General features: G+C 43.9%; 1 protein-coding gene across 6 annotated transcripts in view; it reads left to right on the top strand.

Annotated features, from left to right (window-relative positions):
* The window catches only part of LOC137384245 (protein shisa-6-like), a 798,965-nt gene that overhangs the window by 719,963 nt on the left and 52,040 nt on the right, over positions 1–26,962 (top strand). The window lies entirely within an intron of this gene.

The raw sequence follows: 26,962 nt of genomic DNA, 5'->3' as shown, positions 1-26,962 counted from the left end.
TCCTGTGAGGAAGAAAGATAAGTTTGGCAAGTTTCGGGAACCTTGGATAACGCGGGATATTGTGAGCCTAGTCAAAAAGAAAAAAGAAGCATTCATAAGGGCTGGAAGGCGAGGAACAGACGAATCCCTTGAGGAATGTAAAGACAGTAGGAAGAAACTTAAGCAAGGAGTCAGGAGGGCTAAAAGGGGTCATGAAAAGTCATTGGCAAACAGGATTAAGGAAAATCCCAAGGCTTTTTATACGTATATAAAGAGCAAGAGGGTGACTAGGGAAAGGGTTGGCCCACTCAAGGACAGAGAAGGGAATCTATGTGTGGAGCCAGAGGAAATGGGTGAGGTACTAAATGAGTACTTTGCATCAGTATTCACCAAAGAGAAGGACTTGGTGGATGATGATCCTAGGGAAGGGAGTGCAGATAGTCTCAGTCATCTCATTATCAAAAAGGAGGAGGTGTTGGGTGTCGTGCAAAGCATTAAGGTAGATAAGTCCCCAGGGTCTGATGGGATCTACCCCAGAATACGAAGGGAGGCAAGGGAAGAAATTGCTGGGGCCTTGACAGAAATCTTTGTATCCTCATTGGCTACAGGTGAGGTCCCAGAGGACTGGAGAATAGCCAATGTTGTTCCTTTGTTTAAGAAGGGTAGCAAGGATAATCCAGGAAATTATAGGCCGGTGAGCCTTACGTCAGTGGTAGGGAAATTATTAGAGAGGATTCTTCAGGACAGGATTTACTCCCATTTGGAAACAAACAGACTTATTAGTGAGAGGCAGCATGGTTTTGTGAAGGGGAGGTCGTGTCTCACTAATTTGATTGAGTTTTTTGAGGAAGTGACAAAGATGATTGATGAAGGAAGGGCAGTGGATGTTATCTATATGGACTTCAGTAAAGCCTTTGACAAGGTCCCTCATGGCAGACTGGTACAAAAGGTGAAGTCACACGGGATCAGAGGTGAGCTGGCAAGATGGATACAGAACTGGCTCAGTCATAGAAGACAGAGGGTAGCAGTGGAAGGGTGCTTTTCTGAATGGAGGGATGTGACTAGTGGTGTTCCGAAGGGATCAGTGCTGGGACCTTTGCTCTTTGTAGTATATATAAATGATTTGGAGAAAAATGTAGCTGGTCTGATTAGTAAGTTTGCGGATGACACAAAGGTTGGTGGAGTTGCGGATAATGATGAGGATTGTCAGAGGATACAACAGGATATAGATTGGTTGGAGACTTGGGCGGAGAAATGGCAGATGGAGTTTAACCCGGACAAATGTGAGGTAATGCATTTTGGAAGGTCTAATGCAGGTGGGAAGTATACAGTAAATGGCAGAACCCTTCGGAGTATTGACAGGCAGAGAGATCTGGGCGAACAGGTCACTGAAAGTGGCAACGCAGGTAGTTAAGGTAGTCAAGAAGGCATACGGCATGCTTGCCTTCATCGGTCAGGGCATAGAGTATAAAAATTGGCAAGTCATGCTGCAGCTGTACAAAACTTTAGTTTAGTTTTTTACTTTAGTTCAGAGATACAGCACTGAAACAGGCCCTTCGGCCCACCGAGTCTGTGCCGACCATCAACCACCCATTTATACCAATCCTACACCAATCCCATGTTCCCTACCACATCCCCACCTGTCCCTATATTTCCCTACCACCTACCTATACTAGGGGCAATTTATAATGGCCAATTTACCTACCAACCTGCAAGTCTTTTGGCAGGAAACCGGAGCACCCGGAGAAAACCCACGCAGACACAGGGAGAACTTGCAAACTCCACACAGGCAGTACCCAGAATTGAACCCGGGTCGCTGGAGCTGTGAGGCTGCGGTGCTAACCACTGCGCCACTGTGCCACCCAAAAGGCCACACTTAGAATATTGCGTGCAATTCTGGTCGCCACACTACCAGAAGGACGTGGAGGCTTTGGAGAGGGTACAGAAGAGGTTTACCAGGATGTTGCCTGGTCTGGAGGGCATTAGCTATGAGGAGAGGTTGGATAAACTCGGATTGTTTTCACTGGAACGACGGAGGTGGAGGGGCGGCATGATAGCGGTTTACAAAGTTATGAGCGGCATGGACAGAGTGGATAATCAGAAGCTTTTTCCCAGGGTGGAAGAGTCAGTTACTAGGGGGCATAGGTTAAAGGTGAGAGGGGCAATGTTTAGAGGGGATGTGCGAGGAAAGTTCTTTACACAGAGGGTGGTGAGTGCCTGGTACTTGCCACCGGAGGTGGTGGAAGCAGGTACGATAGTGACGTTTAAGAGGCATCTTGACAAATACATGAATAGGATGGGAATAGAGGGATACGGTTCCCAGAAGTGCAGAAGATTTTAGTTTAGACAGGCATCAAGATCAGCGCAGGCTTGGAGGGCCGAATGGCCTGTTCCTGTGCTGTACTGTTCTTTGTTCTTTGTTCGAACTGGGCTCAAATCCTAGCATTCTTTTCCTAAATCGGTGGTCTGTGAGAAGCTGCTTTCTCAGAAACAATCACTGGTCCTCTCTCTCTCTTCAGGCTGTGTAGCTTTGCTTGCTGGTCTTCATTTCTTTCTTTCAGCTGCCAGACCTAGGAAAGCCTGTCAAATTTATTCAGATCAAAAGTCGATAGTCGTTTGCCTTTTACACTTCTCAGAGTCCATAAGTTTGACCATAGCAAAACCACCTGGGCGTTTTTTAGTTTCCAGGTGTTAAAAGTTGCAACTCAAATTTGCATTTTAGAGCCCTTGTGTCCTTGTTTATAATCTGTGAGTCTGAGAGAGTGAAACCCATTATCCTTTAGGTGTTACAACCTTGCATCTTGCTTTCAAAAGGGTCTTTGATCTGGGTTCCTTGTTCCCATGGTAACCAATATCCCTGGTTTTTCTCTGGGTAAAATTGGTGTGAAGTCACATGTCCCCTCCAAATGTCCATTTTACACTGCATTAAAGATCACCATTTTTAAAAAAGTAACCATATTACAAAGTCCAGTGTTCATAACATATTAAACTACGTTTTTGGCCTAATAATGAAAGCAAAATACTGCGGATTCTGGAAATGGGAAACAAAAACAGAAAGTGCTGGAAATACTCAACAGGTCTGGGAGCATCTTTGGAGAGAGAAACAGAGTTAACATTTCAGGTCGATGACCTTCCTGCACAGGAAGCAATAGGTGATGTTTGCTATCAGTTTGAAACAGATCTGCAGACTCACGGATCCATTAGGTCTGCACTGCTCTAACTGTGAAAATGACCATGGCTATCAACCTTCATGCAATGGGGTCATTCCAAATAGCAGTTGATGTATCTCGACTCAGTTTGCTGATCACTGCTGTATAAGGGAGTAAGAGGTCGCAGAAGCCTGTTTCAGACATGCCAACAACTGCACTGTGACCAGCAATAGAGACCTCTTCCATTATTATGGCTTCCCCATGGCATTGTGAACTGTACCCAGATAGCAATTTATGCCCCATTCCACAATGCTATGACCTACAGAATCAGGAAAGGACTGTACTGTGAAAACATTCTTAGTTGGAGATCACCAACAGAAGATCATGCAGATTAATGCCCATTTCCTAGGGATTTTACAAAATACACTTCCTATACAGTACCCATATTTTTTGAAGGTGGAAGAAGGCTGGAAGTTTGGCTATTGGGAGTCTTATTACCCACTGTAGCTGTGGATAATGACACCTATGTGTAGCTCTATGCAGCAGACAACTATAAAAAGGCATTTGCATGAGAAGGAATCCTGATTGAGTAAAAGTTAGCAATGCAATTCTTCAGATGTCTCAATTGCTTAGGGAGAACATTGCAGTGTGGATCAGACCAAACTTCATTAATTGTAGAAATATGCCACATGCTACACACTTCAGTCAGAGATGACGGCCTCCCCCGGTAAAGAGTGAGGAGCAATATGACACCAGAGAGGTGCAGAGGATATATTAAAGGCACAAGCAAAGGAACAGACTGGTAAAATGAGAATTACTAATTACTATTATCTTCCCTTGAACAATAAGGACAGAAGTCAGTCTTGCCCATTACAAAACAAATTGCATAAACCACATGAAGATTCCTCACAGTAAGACACAATGCATGCAGTAATTAAGATTCTGTGAAACAATGCAGTTTACACAAAATGGGCTGGATTTTCTTCTCCCTCCGTCAGGAGCAGCGGTGGGTGAAAATAATGGTGGGCCACGCGCCGCTGCTATCTTCCTCGCGGCAGCCCAGGATAATGAGCCAGTCAGGCCACCCACCCCATTCAGGTGGAGGGGGTGGGCCCTCTGACGCCAGCAATGGCATCAGCTGCCTGATGGCTCATTTAAATTTGTAAAGGGCTGCCCCCCCAATGTACCACCATAAGTCTATCACCCCTTCCCCCCAATAACAATTAAATTCAACATTTGCCCTCTCCCCCCACAAAAGACTTACCTTCAACATTTGACCTTCCCCCGCCAAACCAAAGTGCAGAGCTCTCCCCTTCCCACCCTCCCCTACACTAGTAATTTGCATTAGAACCATAGAAAAGTTACAGCACAGAAGGAGGCCATTCAGCCCATTGTGTCCGACTCAGTTGAAAAAAACTAGCCACCCAATCTAATCCCACCTTCCAGCACCTTGTCCATAGCCTTGCAGGTCGCAGCACTTCAGGTGCATATCCAGGAACCTTTTAAAACAGTTGAGGGTTTCTGCCTCCACCATTGATCCGGGCAGTGCATTTCAGCCACCCACCACCCTCTGGGTGAAAAAGATTTTCCTCATGTCCCCTCTAATCCTTCTACCAATCACCTTAAATCTGTGCCCCCGGTAATTGATCTCTCTGCTAGGGGAAACAGGTCCTTCCTGTTTTCTCTATCTATGCCCCTCATACATTTTGTACACCTCAATTACGTCACCCATCAGCCTTCTCTGTTCGAAGGAAAATAACCCTAGCCGATCCAATCTTTCCTCATAGCTGCAACTTTCAAGTCCTGGCAACATTCTTGTAAATCTCCTCTATACTCTCTCCAGAGCAATTACGTCCTTCCTGTAATGTGGTGACCAGAACTGTACTCCAGCTGCGGCCCAACCTGTGTTTTATACAGTTCCAGCATCACATTCCTGCTTTTGTATTCTATACCTCGGCCAATAAAGGAAAGTATTCCATATGCCTTCTTCACCATTCTATCTACCTGTCCTGCCACCTTCAGGGTTCTGTGGACATGCAGTTCAAGGTCTCTCACTTCTTCTACCCCTCTCAATATCCTCCCAATTATTCTGTATTCACTAGCTTTGTTTTCCCTTCCCAAATGTATTACCTCGCACGTTTCTGGATTGAATGCCATTTGCCACTTTTCTGCCCACTCAACCAAACCATTGATATCATTCTGGAGTCTGCAACTATCCTCTTCATGATCAACTACAAGGCCAATTTTTGTGTCATCAGCAAATGCCTCCCACATTGAAGTCCAAATCATTAATATATACCACAAACAGCAAGGGACCCAACACTGAGCCCTGTGGAATGCCACTGGAAACTGCTTTCCAATCACAAAAACATCCATCGACCACAACCCTTTCTTTCCTGTCACTGAGCCAATTTTGAATCCAACTTGCCACATTCCCCTGTAGCCCATGGGCTTTCATTTTTTTGACCAGTCTGCTATGTGGGACCTTATAAAATGCCTTACTAAAATCTATGTAGACCACATCCACTGCACTACCCTCATCAATCCTCCTTGTTACTTCCTCAAAAAATTCAATCAAGTTAGTATGACACGACCTTCCTTTAACAAATCCATGCTGACTATCCCTGATTAATCCACGCCTTTTTAAGTGGCAGTTTATTCTGTCTCTCAGAATTGATTCTAATAATTTACCCACCACTGAGGTCAGACTGACCGGCCTATAATTAATTGGCCTATCCCTCGCACCCTTTTTAAACAATGGTACAACGTTCGCAGACCTCCAATCATCTGGATCTTCGCCTGTATCTCGTAAAGATTTGAAGATGACCCTCAGAGCATCTGCTATTTCCTCCCTGGATTCCTTTAACAACCTGGGATTTATCCAATTTCAAGGATGGCAGACCTTCTAATACTTCCTCTTTCATTATGCATATCATATCTAATATTTCACACTCCTCTTTTACTACAATGTCTGCACCATGCCTCTCCTTTGTGAAGACAGAGATAAAAAACTCATTAAGAACCCTGCCCACATCTTCTGCATCCACACATAAGTTCCCTTGTACATCTCTGATAGGACCTACCCTTTCCTTGGTTATCCTCTTGCTCTTAATGTACTGATAAAACATCTTTGGGTTTTCCTTGATTTTACCCGCTAATAATTTTTCATGTCCTCTCTTTACTTTCTTAATTTCCTTTTTTACTACACCCCTGCACTTTCTATATTCCTCTAGGCTTGCTAAAGTATTACGTTTTTTGTGACCGTCATAAGCTTTCTTTTTCTGCTTTATCTTACCCTGTATGCTTCTAGATTTTGCCGTACCACCCTTTATCTTTGTGGGGACATGTCTACACTGTGCCTGTAGTATCTCGCTTTTGAATGTCTCCCACTGGTTTTCCACTAATTTTCCTTCAAGTAGCTGTATCCAGTCCACTTTTGCCAGATCACCTCTCAGCTTCGTAAAATTTGCCTTCCTCCAATTTAGAACTTTTACTCCTGTTTATCTTTGTCCTTTTCCATGATTATGCTAAAACTAACTGTATCATGGTCACTACCTCCAGAATGGTCACCCACTGCTACTTTATCCACTTGCCCAACTTCATTTCCGAAGATTCAATCTAGAATTGCGCTCCCTCTCACTGGGCTTGTTACGTGCTGACTAAAAACATTCTCTTGAATGCAGTTCAGAATTTTGTCCCCTCTGTGCCCTTCACACTGTTTGTATCCCAGTTGATATTAGGGTAGTTGAAATCCCCAACTATTACTGCCCTATAGTTTTTGCACTCAGAAATTTGCCTACATATTTGTTCTTCTATCTCCCTCTCACTATTTAGGGGTCAATAGTGCACTCATAGTAGTGTGGTTGTCCCTTTTTTATTTCTGAGCTCAACCCATATGGCCTCATTAGATGATTCATTTAGAATATCATCCTTCCTCACAGCTGTTATTGATTCCTTAACCAATAATGCTACACCCCCTCCTTTTTTATCCCCCTCTTCATCCCGCCTGAAAACTCTATATCCAGGAATGTTGAGTTGCCATTTTTGCCCCTCTTTCAGCCAAGTTTCTGTTATAGCAATGATATTGTGTTGCCGTGTGTCTATCTGTGCCCTTAGCTCATTGGCTTTATTTGTTATACACCTTGCATTTAAATAAATACTTTTTAACACTGCCAAATTCCGTGCTGCACACTTTTTAACCTTTGCTTCTTCTGTCTTTCAGAGTCACTCAGTAATTTTCTCCCTCCCATTCCCTGGCCTGAATTTGTTCTATCTGAAACTGCCCTCAGGTTCCCATCCCCCTGCCAATCTAGTTTAAACCATCCCCAACAGCACTAGCAAACCTTCCTGCAAGGATACTCATCCCAGTCCTGATCAGGTGTAGACCATCTGACTTGTACAGGTCCCACCTTCCCCAGAACCGGTCCCAATGTCCCAGAAATCTGAAGCCCTCCCTCCTGCACCATCTCTCCAGCCACGCATTCATCTGGTATATTCTCCTATTTCTATACTCACTAGCATGTGGCCTTGGGAGCAATCCGGAAATTACTACCTTTGAGGTACTGCTTAGTAATCTCTTTCCTAACTTCCTAAACTCAGCCTGCAGGACCTCATCCCTCTTTCTTCCTATATCGTTGGTACCAATGTGGACCATGACCTCTAGCTGTACACTCTCGCCCTCCAGAATGCTCTGCAGCTGCTCAGTGATGTCTATGACCCTTGCACCAGGGAGGCAACATACCATCCTGGAATCACGTCTGTGACCACAGAAACGCCTGTCTCTTCCCCTAACTATAGAATCCCCTACCATTATTGCTCTCCTGTCTTTTCTCCTTCCTCCTTGCATGGCTGAGCCACCCATGGTGCTCTGACTCTCACTGCATTCTGCAATGGAACCCTCTCTCCCATCGGTACTCAGAACTGAATACCGGTTAGAAAGTGGGATGCCCTCCGGGGACTCCTGCACTACCTGCCTTGACCTTCTTGTCTGTCTGGCAGTCACCCAGTCCCTCTCTGCCTGTGCCCTCTTAAGCTCCGGGGTGACTACCTCCTGAATCACATAGTTCTCTGCCTCGCGGAACATCACAGTGACCCCAGCCACTGCTTGAGTTCCAAAACCCGGAGCTCAAGCTTCTGCAGCTGGTGACACTTTCTGCAGATGTGTTTATCAATGACACATGGTGCGTCCACGACTTCCCACATACCACAGGAGGCACATTTCACTTAGCCGAACTATCCTGCCATACCTTAGCTTTACAATTATTGCTAGTGTAATAAGCAGAATAACTTACCAGTTACTTACCAATCAGCTTCTTCTCCTGTACCATGGAGGCTGAAAAGGCAGAAAAGAAAAGAAAGAGATCAAAGATCACCTCCTTCCCCTAGTCAGTAAAGTCCCTCACACAACTCACAGCCTCACACTCTGTCCAAACAGCACTTTCTAATGAGTAATTACAAATAAATTACACCAACTAAAACCTTAGAAGTACTAACCTTACCACTTATAAGGTAGCTATTTGAGGGTTTAAAAAAGAACTTTTTTTTCTGACGTTTGAGCTATTTACAGGCACTAACTAACAGCTGTTACTCACCAACCAATCAGCTTATGTATTTCCCATGATGTCACGGTTAGGTTTCTTTTCTCATTTTCAAGCCCAGCGTGCTCCGACACAGACAGAGCCACAGACTGACTGCCTCTCCAGGCTTCAGGTGAGTGAGGGCCTCGAGACCCCCTCTCGATTTTTAAAGCTCCCACTCCGGTTCCACTTCCTCCCAGGGCCACCGACTGCCTCGCCGGTCTTCAGGTAAGTTCACTAGAGCTTGCTTCCCCCCGCCATTGCACTAAAAATCATAAGTTCCTCCCTTCCCCATCACAGTGGCGCCTGTTTTCCCTGGACGGGAAAGTGAAGGCGCTAGAGTGCCGGCCACCGCTCGGAAGATCGTGGCCCGAAGGTAAGATCACTGTTGATTTTATTTAAATGTATTCATTTCATTAATTTAAATATGTTAATCCGGGTCCTGTTGCCGAGTGGTGGGGCAAGGGGGGAGGCCGCCACGGAGCCTCACCGCCGCCGGGAAGATCAGGCCCGGCATTCCCGGCATCGGGCTCCATGGCGGGTCGCTGCTGGAACGATCTTCTGGCCCCACCCACCCCTCCGCCATGGAGACCGACATCGGGAGCTCAGTAAAATCCTAGCCAATACCTCTGCAGAACCCAAATTTGAAATTCTTAATCCCTTGCATATAGTTTCCTCACTCTTAAATCCATATAGACAGCCATATCATTTTTTGTACTACTGTCTGCTTTCCTGATGAGAACGATAAAAGTAACAATGATTTTAAACTTACAGAAAAATTAAATGCTTTTAATCATGTAATACTGCGTGCAACCAATGTGTTTTACGTATAGTGCAATGATGCTATCCTCTTCTGCTGTGTTTTGTATGGCGTGACCCACCTTGTGAATTAGTTCTAAGTGAGTCACCGATGGAGGGAGTAAGTGGCTGGCAGCAAAGGTTGTCAGGGACTGGTTTGGGATTGGGATAATCTACAACCTCCATAGTTTTCACTGGTGGCAGGAAAGCTGTGCATAATTCTAGCTATTTGGATTTGGAGGCATTAGAATATCCATTGTCACTTGTACAGATGCATGCGCTGGGCAAGGTGGGTTGAGTGAGTGGGCAAAAATCTGGCAGATGGTGTATAATGTGGGAAAATGTGAAGTTGTTTACTTTGGCAGGAAGAATTAAAAAAGCAGAGTATTTCTTAAACGGAGAACAACTAAATAATTCCGAGGTGCAGAGGGATCTAGGTGTTTGAGTGCATGAGGCACAAAAGGTTAGTATGCAGGTACAGCAAGTAATAAAGAAGGCTCATGGAATGCTGTCCTTTATTACAAGAGGAATTGAAAATAAAAGTAAGGATGTTATACTTCAGTTATACAGGGCATTGGCGAGACCACATCTCGAATACGGTGTGCAGTTTTGGTCTCCTTATTTAAGGAAGGATGTGAATGTGTTGGAGGTGGTTCAGAGGGGGTTTACTAGATTGATACCTGGAATGAGCGGGTTGTCTTATGAAGAAAGATTGGACAGACTGGGCTTATTTTCACTGGAGTTTAGAAGAGTGAGGGGAGACTCGATTAAAGTAATTAAAATCCTGAACGGTCTTGACAGGGTGAATGTGGAGGGGATGTTTTCTCTTGTGGGAGAGTCCAGAACTAGGGGGAACTGTTTTAAAATTAGGGGTCGCCCTTTTAGGACAGAGACAAGGAGAATTTTTTTCTCTCAGAGGATTGTGCGACTTTGGAATTCTCTGCCTCAGAAGGTGGTGGAGGCGGGGTCATTGAATATTTTTAAGGCAGAGGTAGATAGGTTCTTGTTAGGCAAGAGAATCAAAGATTATCGGGGGTAGATGGGAGTGTGGAATTCGAGACAGAAACAGAACATCCATGACCTTATTAAATGGTGGAGCAGGCTTGATGGGCTGAATGGCCTACCTCTGCTCCTAATTTGTATGGTCGTATGCACAGGTGGCAGGACATCCTGAGAGTCAGCTACCTCTTCCTGGGATAGTGAATGCATACCGCTGCATGAGGAGAGGTCTTCAAGGTGGCCACTGGCCTGTGTTTATACAAAATATTGTCCTTTTGCAAAGTCTCCAAATCCTCGTAGTTGCCTGTAACCACTAAGCAGGATATTGGAAGCTGGCCACAATGCTCCAAGGAAATTCCTGGCCCGTGTTTGCAAGGGGCAACACCTTGATCACTTTCTCCATGGAAATGGGGCATCAGTGGGACAAAGCACTGAGCTTTCATCCGGTGACAGGGTTGACTTGATTGTAAGTTATTGAAGATGGCACCTATGTGGACACGAGAGCTCCTCACATCTACATCATAGCTTACTTAAATTCTTGAACTGATGGTATTTGATTCCAGAAACATCATGTGGCATGTCAATGCTGGTTACCCGGAAAGTAGTCATGATGCGGCTGGCTACAATGCCTGCATAATGCAAAACAGATAAACATTGGGAGGATACCTCTTAGCAGAACTGGACAATCCTCTGTATATAGTCCGCTGGTTGCACTGGAAACTTTTCAACAACAGAAGAGCACCTCAGTCTGGATGCCTCGAAAGCTGCTTGCTGTTCTTCAATCGCCAGTACAAATTCAAGGAAAGTGTGTTTTTCAGCTTTAACATAATGAACATTGTAGTATCAGGACATGTAAGGGTCAATGTTGGAAACAATGAGAACAATCCCTCCCACGGTAAGGGTGATGAACCAATAGTCACATGGTAATAGGCTTGGGGAAGAAGAGGTAACAGCATGAAGATGCCAACTAAGGAGGCTTAAGGACAGCTTAAATAGTAATGTGTATATATAATAAAGAGTTACTAGTTGACCTACTATTTACTCCTAGGCTGGAATTTTACTGCCCCCCCCACAACGAGCGGGCTGGTGTCGGGGGCGGGGGGTGTTAAATTGAGTGGGAGGTTGTGGGGCTGTTCCCGATCCACTTCCGCCCCCACTGCAATTTACGTGGGGCAGTGGTGGCAAGAAACGGCCCACCTACCCCAGACCAATCAAGGCCCTTAAGTCGCCAATTAACTGCCACTTCAGCAAGTTTTGAACATCACCTTACATCGTGCAGTCATGCCGGGAGAACCACAGAACTTGTCGGGGACTGCTACAAGCTCCAGAGCTTTTCCGCGGCCAAAGGAAACATGGACAGATTGCACCACAGAAGCGCGGTGGTCTGCAATGAGGCATCCAGGTCCAGTGATCAGGTTCCAAGTCTCAACACTGGGCAACAAATCAGGATCGGGTGAGAGAATTTCAAAGAGGCTATTCTTGGCTAATGGCGCATTGGGTTGAAAAAAAAACGGGGAGAGAGGCCGATTGGGCGAAAAGGCGATTTGGGAGTCGGGTGGAGTCGGCAGCCATTACTCAGCCAGACCATGGAGAGAAAGCACATGAATGTTCGGAAAGTGTGGGAAAACCCCAGAAAGAGCGCAAACACCTCCATTGAAGCCTGTAAAATTTAAAAGCCTAATTAAGCTTGGGAAACAGAATGGATTCAAAATTTGAAATCTTTGAAAGCTTTCTCGATCAGGAAGGACACAATCAGATACAAAATTGGGCCATTTGGAGGAAAAGATTCTGACAATTTAGGATCTCTTCCCAACACCATTGCAAATCTGGAACAGAACAACTAAATACGCTTTTATATTCTATTGAGTCAATTGCAGACAATGTGACTGTGAGGCAAAGGATAAACGAGGCTTCTGATAAATTTGAAGACGTAATTCAAACTTTTGATAAATATTTTAAGCTACGCAGTAATAAAATTCAGGAGAGAGCAAAATTTAACAAGAGAGTCACGAGAATTGGCGTAATAAAAACAGAAAGTGATGGAAATACTCAGCAGGTCAGGCAGCATATGTAGAGAGAGAGAAGCAGAGTTAATGTTTCAGGTCTGTGACCTTTCATCAGAACTGGCAAAGGTTAGTAAAGAATTAGGTTTTAAGCAAGTGAAGGTGGGGGGAGGTTTGGTGGGGAAGCAACAAAAGAGGTGTATGATAGGGAAGAGGGCAGGAGAGATTAAATAACAAAACTGTCATGGGACAAAGGCAAAGAGCGTGCTAATGCTTGTTTTGAAAGACAAAGTATTAGTCCAGAGACAGTGTTAATGGCAGAATAATGAGCAGCTCTGTCCAATGATAAACAGGCACGTGGTTAAAAAATAAAATAAAATTTTTAAAAATAGAAAAATATACAAAAAGGCCAGTCATCCTCTGAAATTGTTGAACTCAAGGTTGAGTCCGCAAGGCTGTGGAGTGCCTATTCGAAATATCAGGTGCTGTTTTGCGTTGATGTTCACTGGAACACTGCAGCAGGCCAAGGACAGAAATGTGGGCATGAGAGCAGAGGGGTGTGTTGAAATGGCAAGCAACCAGAAGCTTGGGGTCATGCTTTCGGACTGAGCGGAGGTGTTTCGCAAAGCGGTCACCCAATCTGCATTTAGTCTCCCCAGTGTAGAGGCAACCGCATTGTGAACTGTGAATACAGTATGCTAAATTGAAGGAAGTAAAAGTAAATCGCTGCTTCACCTGAAAGGAGTGTTTGGGCCCTGGGTTGGTGAGGAGAGAGGAGGTCAAAGAGTAGGTATTGCACCTCCTGCGATTGCATGGGAAGGTGCCATGGGAAGGGGACGAGGTGTCAAGGGTGATGGAGACGTGGACCAGGGTGTCGGAGAGAACGTTCCTTTCGGAATGCTGACAGGGGAGGGGTAGGAGGGATGTGTTTGGTGGTGGCATCATGCTGGAGGTGGCAGAAATGGTGGAGGATGATCGTTTGGAAGTGAAGACTGGTGGGATGGAAAGAGAGGACAAGGGGAACCCTGTCGTAGTTCTGGCAGGGAGGGGAAGGGGTGAGGACAGAAGTGCGGGAAATGGGTTGGACACGGTTGAGGGCACTGTCAACCACAGTTGGGGGGAATCCTCAGTTGAGGAAAATGGAAGACATGTCAGAAACACTCTTGTGGAAGGTTGCATCATCAGAACAGATGCATCGGAGACAGAGGAACTGGGAGAATGGGATGGAGTCCTTACAGGAAACAGGGTGCAAAGAAGTGTAGTCAAGGTAGCCGTGGGAGTCGGTGGGCTTATAATGAATATTAGTGGACAGCCTATCCCCAGAGATGGAGACAGAGAAGTCGAGAAAGGGAAGATAAGTGTCAGAAATAGACCATGTAAAGGTGACAGAAGGGTGAAAATTGGAAGCAAAGTTGATGAAGTTTTCCAGTTCGGGGCGAGAGCAGGAAGTAGCACTGATACGGTCACCAACGTACCAGAAAAAGAGTTGGGGGAGGGGGCTTGAGTAGGACTGGAACAAGGAATGTTCAACATATCCCCACAAAAAGACAGGCATAACTAGGACCCATGTGGGTACCCATAGCAACACTTTTTATTTGAAGGAAGTAAGTGGAGTTGAAGGAGAAGTTGATCAATGTAAAAACAAGTTCAGCCAAGTGGAGGAGGGTGGTGGTGCATGGGGACTGGTTGGGCCTCTGTTCAAGGAAGAAGCAGAGAGCCCTCAGACCGTCCTGGTGGGGGATGGAGGTATAGAGAGATTGGACGTCCATAGTGAAGGAGACGGTTAGGGCCAGGAAACTGGAAATTGTCGAAATGACGTAGAGCGCCAGAAGAGTCACGAATGTAGGTGGGAAGAGACTGGACCAGGGGAGAAAAGATTGAGTCAAGATAAAAATAAATAAGTTCAGTGGGGCAGGAACAGGCTGAAACAATGGATCTATCAGGACAGTCCTGATTGTGGATTTTGGGAAGGAGGTAGAAGTGGGCTGTTCGGGGTTGCGGGACTATGAAGTTGGAAGCTGCAGAGGGAAGATCTCTGGAGGAGATGAGGTCAGTAACAGTCCTGTGGACTGTGGCTTGATGTTTGGTCTGGGGTGCTGGTCCAGGGGGAGGTAGGAAGAAGTGTCTGAGAGTTGGCGCTCAGCCTCTGCAAGGTAGAGGTCAATACACCAGACAACAACAGCACCACTCTTGTCAGCAGGTTTGATCACAATGCCGAGGTTAGACCTGAGAGAATGGAGTGCAGCAGGTTCAGAGGGAGACAGCTTAGAGTGAGTGAGGGGAGTGGAGAATTTGAAACGGTCGATGTCACGCCAATAGTTCTCAATAAAAAGATCAAGAGTAACAGGCAAAGGGAGGGGTCCAAGTGCAGGGAGAATACTGGAGGTGGGTGAAAGGGTCCGCTGGTCAGAGGGAACACTCCTGGACAAAGAAGTGAGCCTGGAGACAGAGACGAAGACGATGGAAGAAGAGCTCAACGTTACGCCGAGCGTGAAATTCATTGAGGTGGGGGTGCAAGGGGTTAAAACTGAGTCCTTTGTTAACTACAGAGAATAGGCAAATCCATAGATTCCTTTATAAAAGATCTATATTAGATTAGCAGAGGATTCTAATATGCAGAATTAAAGGCAGAACTGATAAGGGACCAAATAGTTGTCGGCATAGCTGATGAATCTCTGTCAGATCTTTTGCAGTCCAAAGATGACCTTACACTCGAGAAGGCAATTCAGATCATATAACAAGCAGAAGTATGAAGACAAAACAGAGCCGTTCTGCGGGCTGAAGAGCATTCTTGAATTAGAAGGAATCCAATGTCTGTACAGTTCTTGAAGCCAAAGACAGAGAGGCAATCTGTCAAGAAGACACACACAGGTGAGAAGATACATGACACCGGGAAACCGTACCAGTGCTGTGGAGTGAGGAAGACCCATAGAAGGGAGCTGTGCCCTGCTAGTAAAGCAGAGTGCTTCAATTGTAAAAAGACTGGACACGATAGGAAAATGTGCCAGAGCAACACCTCTTTGCACAACTTTGTTAACCAGAACACCTACACACAAAGAGCAGTGAATGAAGTGGACCAACCTCTAGAAGAAAATGAACCAGGAGATTTCCTCGGAGAAGTGAATGACCCAAATCAAGGATTTTGGCCGGCGGACATCTACATAAATGGACACCTAACGAATTTTTAACTGGACACATGTGCTAGTGTCACAGTTCTGTGAGACCAAGAGCCATGTTTGTTGAGACATTGCCTACAACCGGCAGACACACAGTTGAATGGTCCAGGCGGGACCCAACTGAAAGTGAAGGGTAAGCTTCAAGCAACTCTCCAATATAGAGGGAGACAAATTATGCAGACATTATACATCTTGCAAAACCAAGAATTTTCCTTCCTAGGTAGAAAAGCATGCTTAGACCTGCATCTGATCAAGAAGACTGACGAAGTCAAACAGCTACCGGTAAACAGTCACTTTCAAGCAAACTACCTGAAAGTTTTTACAGGTCTCGGAAGACACAAGACAGAGTATAGAATCACATTTAAGGACAATGCCAGACCAGCATGCATCTTCACACGCAGAAAGATACCTCACCCGTTGATGAACCAAGTTCAAGACCAGTTGGAAGAAGTGACCAGACAGGGAGTCATTTCTCTGGTTACACAACCTATGGAATGCTGTTCAGCCATGGTTCATGCCTGAAACAAAATGGAACTCGACATATTTGTGTAGATTTAACATAGCTTAACAAAGCAGTGGCACTCGAGATTCACCCAATGTCCACAGTAGATGACAGCTTGGCAAAATTGTCTCAGAGCACCATCTTTAACAAACTCAATGCCAATAATGGGTTTTGGCAGGTACCCTTAGATGAGACCTCATGATCACTAATCACATTTATAACACCTTTCGGGAGGTTTTGTTTCAATCCATTTTGACTAAGTTCAGCACTAGAGCTCTTCAAAAGGGCTATGTCTAACATCTTAGAGGGGCTCAAAGGAATTATTTGTCACATAGATGACATCCTGATACATGGACAGTCAGTAGAGGAATATGACCAAACAGTTCGAGCAGTTCTAAACAGACTTCAAGAAGCAGGGCTAACACTGAACGAGAAGTGCGAATTTTCCAAGATCAATTTGTTTCTTGGGACACATAGTGAGCAGAAAGGTATAATGGCAGATCCACAGAAGAACGGACCATTACAGAATTCCCTACTCCTACTTCCGTTCAACAACTCCAAAGATTTCAACTCCAAAGAAGGTGAATTAATTAGCAAAGTTTTTACCTCATCCAGCACAGGTAACAGAACCACAAAGACAATGTATCTGAAAAGATCAAATGTGGTGTTGGAGTTCACACCAAGAACAAGTATGCCAGAAGATTAAAAACAGGTTCATATCTCCAGACATTTTAACACACTATAACCCTAAACTACCAACAACGATAGCGCTTAGACACCTCCTCTATGGGATTAGGGTCAGTTCTGTTGCAGGAATAACCTGCTGGTTCTTGTAGGCCAATATACTACACATCTAGAGCTTTGTCTAACACAGAGACAACGTATGCAGTAATTGAAAAAGAAGCACTTGCCGTCACATGGGCATGTGAGAAATTTTCTGATTACATTGTTGGATTGAGAGTCGTCATCGAGACAGACCATAAACTTTTGGTCGCTTTATTAGATGAAAAGGAGATTGCAACAATGCCTCCAATAATCCAAAGATTTTGTTTAAGGTTGATGAGATATACATGAGACAGTATATGTCCAGGGAAAGATGCAAACATCTGCTGATGCGCTATCGAGAGCAACAGTAGACCATCCGTCACAACAAGCTGAGAATTTTGTGCATGAAATAGCATCCTATTCACAGTGTACTACATAAAGTTGGCCAGCAAGCATACAGAAATTGCAAGAAATCTGTCAAGCTCAAAAAAGCGATGAAGAATGTATTCGTAAAGCAGCATTGCACACAAGGGTGGCCACAAGAACGTCTTTGTGGGAAAACCAAGAAAACCTTCTTTGAGTATAGGAAATACTTCACAATTATTGATGACTTGCTAGTTTACAATGACAAACTAGTCATTCCTAGTTCACTGAGATCGATATCTGAGAACGTCTACATCAAGGTCATATGGGAATAACAAAGTGCAGAGCAAGGGCACAATCATCAGTGTGGTGGCCAGGAATATCCAAAGGCATTGAACATGTGATCCAGAATTGTCAGATCTGTGCAATACAAAGACCAGAACAGCGTGAACCTCTGATAACTACTCAATTTCCAACCAGACCTTGGCAACTTCTGGATATGGATTTATTCATGATCAACAGGCAGGCCTGCATAATCATCAGTGATTACTTCTCAAGGTGGATCGAAGTGAGAAGGTTATAATCAACGACAACCAAAGCAGTTATAAGTGTTCTACAAGACATCTTTGCGACACATGGTATCCCTGATGAAATCTTGTCAGACAATGGACTACAGTTTGCGAATGAAAGTTTCACACAGTTTGCAACAAGAATGGGATTTCAACATCTCAAGTTCACCACAGTATCCACAGTCAAATGGTGAAGTGGAAAGAGGTCTAAGAACCATAAAGTCATTTCTGAAGAAGAATGAAGATCTTCCAACTTCACTTCTAATTTATCGATCAGCTCTGTTGATGTCTGGACTATCACCTTAGAGTTACTGATGGTAAGGAAGATCAGAATGCAACTTCCTGTGTTCCCTAAAAAAATGCTTCCAGGGTTGAATGTCTGGGACTACGAGAGAGTAAGAGACTGGGAAAACTCTCTTATAGAAGGCAACAAACTAGAAATTCCAACAAAAGATATCATGCCAGGGACTTATGGAAACTGAATGAAGGCCGAAGACTATGGATACGTGACCTAGAAAGGGAAGGTAGTGTAATCCATAGAGATGAAAACTACCAGACATCATATGTGATGCATACAACTGAAGGAAACATACATCAAAATAGGAGAAATATTATCCCTATTCCACAGAAACAACAGCCAAACATTCATTTGGAAGACCCAAATGAAGATGAACAAACCTAAAGCAAACAGAATACTACAGTCTTTAGTGAAGATCAACCAAGTCAACAACCCAGACTTACAAGGAAGACTACTGAGCATCCTATTCAGACTACAACCAGATTGTGGAGAGTCATGAAACCTCTGAATAGACTAAATCTGTGAAGTCAGAGACTTGGGGAGAGAAAGGGTAGTAGATAAGTCAAGAATGTATGTATGTTTAAAGAAAATGTTGGATAAAGACCTGGGGGGAAACGTTGTATAAGGATATGTAAGGCTTAATGTTGGAAAGAGTGAGAGCAACCGTTCATTCCTCAGGGCAATGCCTTGACCAGAGTCAAGCTGCCTGGTTTAAATTTTAAACAAAGCTTGTCAGTTAACTGTCAGTTACCGTAAACTGGTGCATTCGCCATGTCAATGCCTCTACCAATCAGAGTTCACTTGCCAACCTATCAGCACTCTCTTCTCATGCAGTATAAGTTGTTTATCCCTTACATTGGTTATTCTTGTGATTGTCCTGAAGAGTGCAGGATGAAAAGCTTTGACAACATGTTTCTATTTTCAGCAATACTCAAGTTCTGTACTACTAAACGATTAAAGTGTTATTAGTTGATCTACTATAGACTCCTAGAGCCAGATCATGTGCTCATCCAGACGACAGGTTTCATTGGTGGGGTGGGGGAGAGAAAGGAAAATCAGAGCAGATTCACCTGCCACAGAACCCGACGCCGGGATTCTTGGTTCCAATCTTCCTGGGGGCAGGATAGGCTGACGACATCCTTCCCGTCCAGAGGCCAATTGAAGCCTTTAAGTGGCCTATTAACATCCCACTGCCGCTGGGATCTTACCAGCAGTGGGGGGGGGGGGGGGGGGGCCTCCACTGTACAGGGAAGACGCCTTGTAAAACGAGGTGTCCTCCCTGTGGGCTTGGGAGGGGTTCCTCCTTCATGGGCAATTTGTGGCCCACTGAGGACCCTCCCTCCCCGGGACAACTTTAGCCTTGGGACCCAGTTCCCCTTGATCTGAACGACCACCCCCCACTCCCCCTGCCAGGGGCTTCCAGACTGGTTCTAGCGATCCCGCCTCATCTATCTGCGTTCTTAGGTTCCACTGTTGGGTCTGGGTCTCAGGCCTCTGCAGTACCGGGAGTGGCCACCACTGGCTCTGTGATTGGCTGGCAGCTCTTGGAGGCGGGATCCCCATCCCTGTAAAGGGACAGGGATCCCGCCTCCTTAAACGTTGGCCCCAAATGACGGGAGAAGTGCTGTGGGGGGAGGGCTGTAAAAAAATGCAGAGGCTGGTTCCCCAGCCTTTTCAGCCTGGCACCTGGAGCCTACCTCGTGCACAAAATCCATCCCCTGGACTTTATCTGCAATGCCCTAGCTATACGACGACGACGACGACGACGACGGACGACAACCATAAGGGCGATGGTTGTCTACAATATTTTACATGATACCTCCCAGAATGGGTGGGAGTTTCTAAATTATGCTTCTGCCATGGTTGACGGGCCACAAAAGAAATGTGGACAAATGTGAGGTGCACAGTCACCTCCAACTGCCATTCCGAAACCAAAAAATATCTTTCTCATTTGCAGCCAGGTACGAGAGATCTGGGTGACTGCACTGAGACAGTCAATGGCCTTCATCCGTGCAACTTGCACGTATGCTTTTACGGATAGCTGGCCTTCAATCCCACAAAGGCCATTTGCCATTTAGTGCATCTTCTGCAACGGGACCTCCAGCCTATCAGCATCAAGTAGCAGTGTTGGCACCATGACTCCACTGTACTGTCGTAAACATCCAGTCAATTTCTTAGCTAGGCCAGATCATTTGAACATGTTGATAGCCCTCAACACAATTGGTCATTTTCCTTCATCCAAAATGGTTCAACACTGCCCTCACTTCTGCTCTAGTCTGGTTATCAACTATTATAAAAATCAATCAGCACAGGCATCATCTCAAAGTAATTAAAAACAAGCACAAAACTGGCTTTGGGCATTTGTTCCACAACAATTTAATGTACCTTTATGGAAAATATCATTTTGTTGCAATGAGATATTTTAGCAGACCAAGAAAACACAGCAGATTCAATTCCCTTTTCAAATTAAAAGCCTGAAGTAAACACAAGGAGACCCCAAATATGTTCAAGCAGAACTGAGGGTGATTGATGTGATTCAAACAGTCATTACCTCAGGTTATGTACAATCATTCTTATTTGTGACTTAGGGTCAGATTCAGAAATGTACCTGTAATTAGTTTTTTGTTGCAATTTAAGACCTCACTTGTTAACAAGGGTCATTTGCTCTGCAACATTATTGTAAAACAGTGTTCTTTACTTTCTTGGCCCACTGCAACAATAGTCTCTGGTATTTTATTGAACCACTAAAAGTGCAAAGTAAAAATACTCTTAATGCATCGATTCTTCTATCCTAAGGCATCAACATTGCAAGGTTTAGATAACACAGGAATTGTGTCAGTAGAGGCCAAATTGCATAATCGTTCTATGAGTTACAATATTGCCCTCTCACCCTCTGAATCTTGGTTTGACTCCAGCACAGAGTGAAAGTATCTGCTCACTGTAAGGATTAGAAGTAAAATGATTTTGGACAGGCTCAAACTGTTTGCTGAGGAATGGAAATGTCACACTGGTGCAGCAGAAAATGCTGTTGTAGGGTTGGAGCTGAGACACATTACTGGGACAGAGTAGAAGAAGCTCAACAGTCCCTCCAGGTATGCTATACCTGACCCGGGAGTGCTTGATGCTAACATAGGTTGTGCAAAATGGAAAAGGATTCCAGCAGACATCCATATGACTTAACACTGTCTCCTATCCCATGGGATGTTTCAGTGTTTCACAAATCAGCAGAGAACTGATAAAACGCACCCAGCTGAGTTACATGGGTTAGAATGACGGATGGCTGGTACTCAAATTCACAATCTTCTGGTTGGACTTCAAGCTTTGAGGCCAGCTCCAAAGCTGGCTTAATCCCTTTCAGAGTGTAAGTGAATCCTTTTGTGTACTAAGCTTGTACTATTAAAGACTCATGTTCTTAGACAAGGCATTGAAGCTCAAGGAATGGAACATTACTTCACCCTCATGATCCCTCATCTCACAAATGCTCTTGATCTTAGTGATACTGCAGGGGAGACATGAAAGCCGAGCCAAGGTACTTTTCCACAGGGCAAGATGGAAAATTGGAGGGCGAGTTGCCATTCTCGTGCCCTTCCTATGAACACTGAGGAACGAGAGGTGCGAACTGAAGAAAGGGGGAAAATTCCTTAAAACCGAGGGCGCACCACCCTCACAAAAAGTAAAAAACAACTTTATATTGCAAATACATGGACTACAAAATACAATATTAAACTAATCAGAACAGTGAATCAAAGTCACTTGATCTACATAAAATATTGATTGTTTCACAGACATTTTACCACAAACTTACCAATTATATTTATTCTTATTTGCAAATCTTACCATACTTTATTCCACCCTGTGTAAATGATCTGCTCCAACCCTGTGTCCTTACTCATACCCATTCCTCTTCTGACTCTGGATTACTGCTACACACATTTGCTTCACCTTTGGAGTTTGATCTTTTAGGTACTGTATCTCTGACCCTGCAATTCTGTGGCTACATCAATTTGTCATTAAAATTCCTTCTTATGCTTCAGAAGTACCTTAAGCATTCAGATTTTGATCACGGGTCTTCCCCAACTTTCAATGCCCAACACTTTCCTCCATTTGTTCACTCGGTGTCCACCTCTCCTTTCTGTAAAGTGCCTTCTTTTGCACAGGAAGTACGATAATCAATGGACAGTGATGCTACACAACAGCGATCCCCTGACAACACAGCCAAGAATCAGAACCTAACTACATGACATATTTACTTGCAAAATGAAGTTGCAGAAAAACAGTCTCTTTCCCTGATAGAAAATGCAGCGCAGGTTTGTGGCAAATGATATTTTTAATTAAAAATCTGAAATATGTGGCATGATGGCAGTAAACCTGAAAATATTTCAAGTGTACTTGGGAATAAATGACGGTTGCTCTGAAAAAAAAAGCAAGGCTATGGGCCTAGCATTTTGTTGAGTGCGCTGGAGCCTTTTAATTCCTTCTATTCTCAAGCAGACTACTGGATTTTAGCTTGAATATCTACATAAATGATCTTCTGTAAGCTTCTGGTGTGGAGAATGTTGTAGATCATAGATAATTCAATTCACATCCTTTTCAAAAGATCAGTGGGTAAATGTCTGGGTGTACTGTGGCACTGAGTTATACAGACAGAAAAAAATTTGGGTTTTGATCCTTGTTCTATGCTGAGTTATGCCATCTCAAACAGGACAACAAAAGTGGAAATAGGCTTCAGTGTCCCTGGAAAAGAAAAGAACATTTTCCAGGGTTCTTACTCGTGTTCACTACCTAGTAATTCTTTCTGGAAAGATTCATATGAATAGTGATGAGCAGAGTTGGGTAGGAATACAAGAACAGCAGTTGGCCGTTCAGGCTCTGGAGTCTTCTCCACCATTCACTTAGATCAAGGTTGATCTGTACCTCAACTCCATTTACCTATCTTGAGTCTACATCTTTTGATACACTTACCTAACAAAAATCCAGTGATCTTAGTCTTGACAGCTTCAGAATCCACAGCCTTTTGGGTGGAGAAGGGAATTCTCAATTCCTACTACCCTTTGTGTATAAAAATGATGCCCCTCTTACTGAATAACATGCCAAAATCCTCCCCCAATCCAGGCCCTCACATGCAGAAAGTAACTATGTGGGTAGTGGAGGTGGAGAGGGGGGATAGTTATACACCTAAATGTCAGCACCAGTCCAAAGCTCCAGGAAGAAGAGGATGAGGGAGAAAATCATAGGGAGATGGAAGAGGGAAGGATTTCAGTCTGTGTGTATTTCAGTCTGATATAAAAGTACTCCTCCAACACTGAAAGAATATTAACATTCTGAATTCAACCTGGTATGCATTGGACTTCCCTTTTCAATAGTTTTGAAGTGCACACTTTAATTATAGATTTCTTTCTAGTTGTTATCAATGCCACAGTCAGCACAGTCGCAGCTGCAGAAAAGAGCACGAGTCACCTATTGGCCAAGACATCTCCCAGACAACTCCCCAACTCTTCTTTGAACAGAATACTGAGGGGAAAGGTATGGCCACTGTTCTCGTTTGAAGGACAGCACCATTAACAATGCAGCACCCCAGTGTCAGCCTCGATGACATGTTTAAATCTCTGGAGTGCAGCTTGAACTAACTACCTTCTGGCTTAGTAGTGAGAGTGCTATCTCCAAGCCAAACCTGAAACCTCAGGAATCAGCTTGTACTGTTACTGAAGATGGCCATCATCGCTTTCTACAGTATGCATTGTATTTATTCTGTTGGTTCATAGACCGAGTAATTCCTACCAGAATTACCCGATTCACAAATGCGTCAGGATATCGCCACTGTCACAATTAAATGCGGGGTCAGGATGTTGGCCTAATTTCTATTTTGCCTTCATCCTTTTGTGGAAGATCTCTTCTGCACCTTTTTTTGGAAATCTTCAATTGGAAACATTACAACAAAGGAAGACAACTTGCTAACAGAGGGAAGAAACAGGACTTTTGAAATTTTGAGTGTGGAAGGAGGAATCTTATTTTACTGGTGGTTTACTGGCAATAACATGCCAAAAGAAAACATGATCAACAATGACAAACTGTCAAGAGAGCAGCAGAGGTAGAGCTCCCACAACAAGACAGTGAACACAGGAAAAGGAGACCAGTGGAACTCTGCTCAACCGTATTTTTTTTTTATTCATTCATGGGATGTGGGCATCACTGGCTAGGCCAGCATTTGCTGTAGCCTTCCTTGCTGAATAACTGGTGTACACAACTGGATCAAAGATGATGACTGGGAGTTGGTGCATCATGTACTACATCATTGTGGAACTTGCATTTGTTGTATAAATCTGAAATTTTCATATTGTGATATCGGAATGTTGCAATCCACAATTAATTATGCTATTCCTTGTTGTCATTACTTCCAATTACAAATCTGCTTACCTCTGCCGTCTGCTTATTACAACATCTTGAACAATACAGCTCACTTAAATGATGATGATTCCTCCTCTACTCTACGTTTACTAGCTACCAGTTGGGACGAATGGATGTCCTGGGCCCTTGTTAATCTGGGCCTTGTAATGAATATGAATGGATTTGTCAATATCATGATTGCTAAATCTCATGACTTTGTTAACAGATTAGCAAGTTTTGTTATTGCTTTAATACATATGATTCATAGAGTCAGCGTCAATTATGGCACAAGAGGCCATTGGGCCCATCAAGTCCATGCCAGCTCTCCATGGAGCTATTCAGTCCCAATCTGTAGCCTTGCAAGACTATTTCCTTCAAGTGGCCACCAATTCCTTTTGAAATCACTGATTTTCCCCGCTTCCCCAACCCTTGTGGGCAGTGAGTTCCAGGTCATTACCATCTGCTGTGTAAAAAGTTCTTCCTCACATTCCTCCTGCATCTCTTGCCCAAAACCTTCAATCTGTGTCCCCCTAGTCCTTGTATCATCAGTTAATAGGAATAGCTTTTCCTTGTCTAACTTACTTAAGACTGTCATAGTTTTGTACACGTCTATTAAATCTCCCCTCGATCTCCTTTGTTTTAAAAGGAGAATAAGCCTAGCTTTTCCAATTTGTTACTAAAATCCCCCATCCTTAGAACCATTCTGGTAAATCTCCTCTGCATCCTCTCAAGGACCCTCACATTCTTCCTAATGTGTGGTGACCAGAACTGGATGCATGACTCCAGTTGGAGCCTAACCAGAGCTTTATAAAGGTTCAGCATAACTTTGCTGCTTTTGTACTCAATGCTTCTATTTATGAAGCCCAAGATCCCATATGCTTTACTAACCACTCTCTCAATATGTCCTACCACCTTCAAAGATCTATGCCCATGTACGCCAGGTCCCTCTATTCCTGCACACTCTTTAGAACTGTGCCATTAAGTATATATTGCCTCTCCCTATTCCTTCTGCCAAAATGCATCATCTCACACTTGTCAGTATTAAATTATTCTGCCACCTGGCTGCCAATTCTGCTAGCCTATCTATGTCCTGTTGCAGGTGGTTCACATCATCCTCACTGTTTGCCACACCTCCAAGTTTGATGTCATCGGCAAATTTTGAGATGCTACTCTGTATTCCAAGATCCAAGTCATTTGTATATAACAAAAAATGCAGTGGTTCCAGCACTGACACTTGGGGAACACCACTGTCTACCATCCTCTAGTCTGACAAACAATCATTTACTGCTGGACTGAACATTGAGTTCAATAATTTCAGAGTATGATGGCTCCCCCCCACCGCCCCCTCCCCATTTGACTTTTATTTTTAGTTATTTTTTCTTCTTTCTTTTTTTTGTGTTTATTTTATTTTATCTTAATTTGTTCAGTTTGCCTACCCACTGTTTTTTCATGTTTGTGCTTGTGGCTGTTCCGTTTTCAGTCCATTAACAGCCTATCTGTACGAATGCTTTGTCTTTCAACACACCATTAACATATTGTTTGCCTTTGCTCCATGACCTTCTGGTCGGTTATTATCTGTGACCTTGTCCTATCTACACCTTCTCCTTTGTTATCTCTTGCCCCACCCCCGCTTTACTTGTTTAAAACGTTTCACATTTCTAATATCTGCTAGTTCTGAAGAAGGGTCACTGACCTGAAATGTTAACTCTGCTTCTCTCTCCACAGATGCTGTCAGACCTGCTGAGTATTTCCTGCATTTCTTGTTTTTATTTCAGATTTCCAGCATCTGCAGTATTTTGCTTTTAATTTAACCATTTACTACGACTTGCTGTTTTCTGTCCTTAAGCCAATTTTCTATCCAACTGGATACTGACCCTCCTATTCCGTGAGCCTCAATTTTGTTAAACATCCATTTATGTGATACCTTAGCAAACACTTTCTTAAAATCCATATAAACAACATCAACCACATTCCTTTCATCAATCTTCTCTGTTACTTCATCAAAAAATTAAATTAGATTAGTTAAGCACGATCTGCCTTTTATAAGTCTGTACTGACTATCCTTAATTAACTTGAACCTCTCCAAGTATGTGTTGATTTTTCCCTGAATATTGTTTCTAATACCTTACTCACCCACATGTTAAACTAATGGGCCTGTAGTTGCTAGGACTGTCCTTACACCCTTTCTTGAATAACAGTGTCACATTTGCCATTCTACAATCTTCTGGCACCTCCCCCATATCCAGGAAAGATTGCAAGATTATGGCAACCCTTTTCTGCTATCTCCATCCCCACTTCCTTTTGCAACCTGGGATATAAGCCATCCGGCATAGCCAGCCTTTTTACTACCTCCCCCCTCACAATTTTTACCCTATCGATTGCCTCTACTCTCTCCTCTTCT

Source organism: Heterodontus francisci, chromosome 26 (assembly GCF_036365525.1).
Source record: "Heterodontus francisci isolate sHetFra1 chromosome 26, sHetFra1.hap1, whole genome shotgun sequence".
Taxonomy (NCBI): Eukaryota; Metazoa; Chordata; class Chondrichthyes; order Heterodontiformes; family Heterodontidae; genus Heterodontus; species Heterodontus francisci.
The sequence above is the reverse complement of the archived record's forward strand: the minus strand, read 5'-3'. Positions and strand labels throughout refer to the sequence as shown.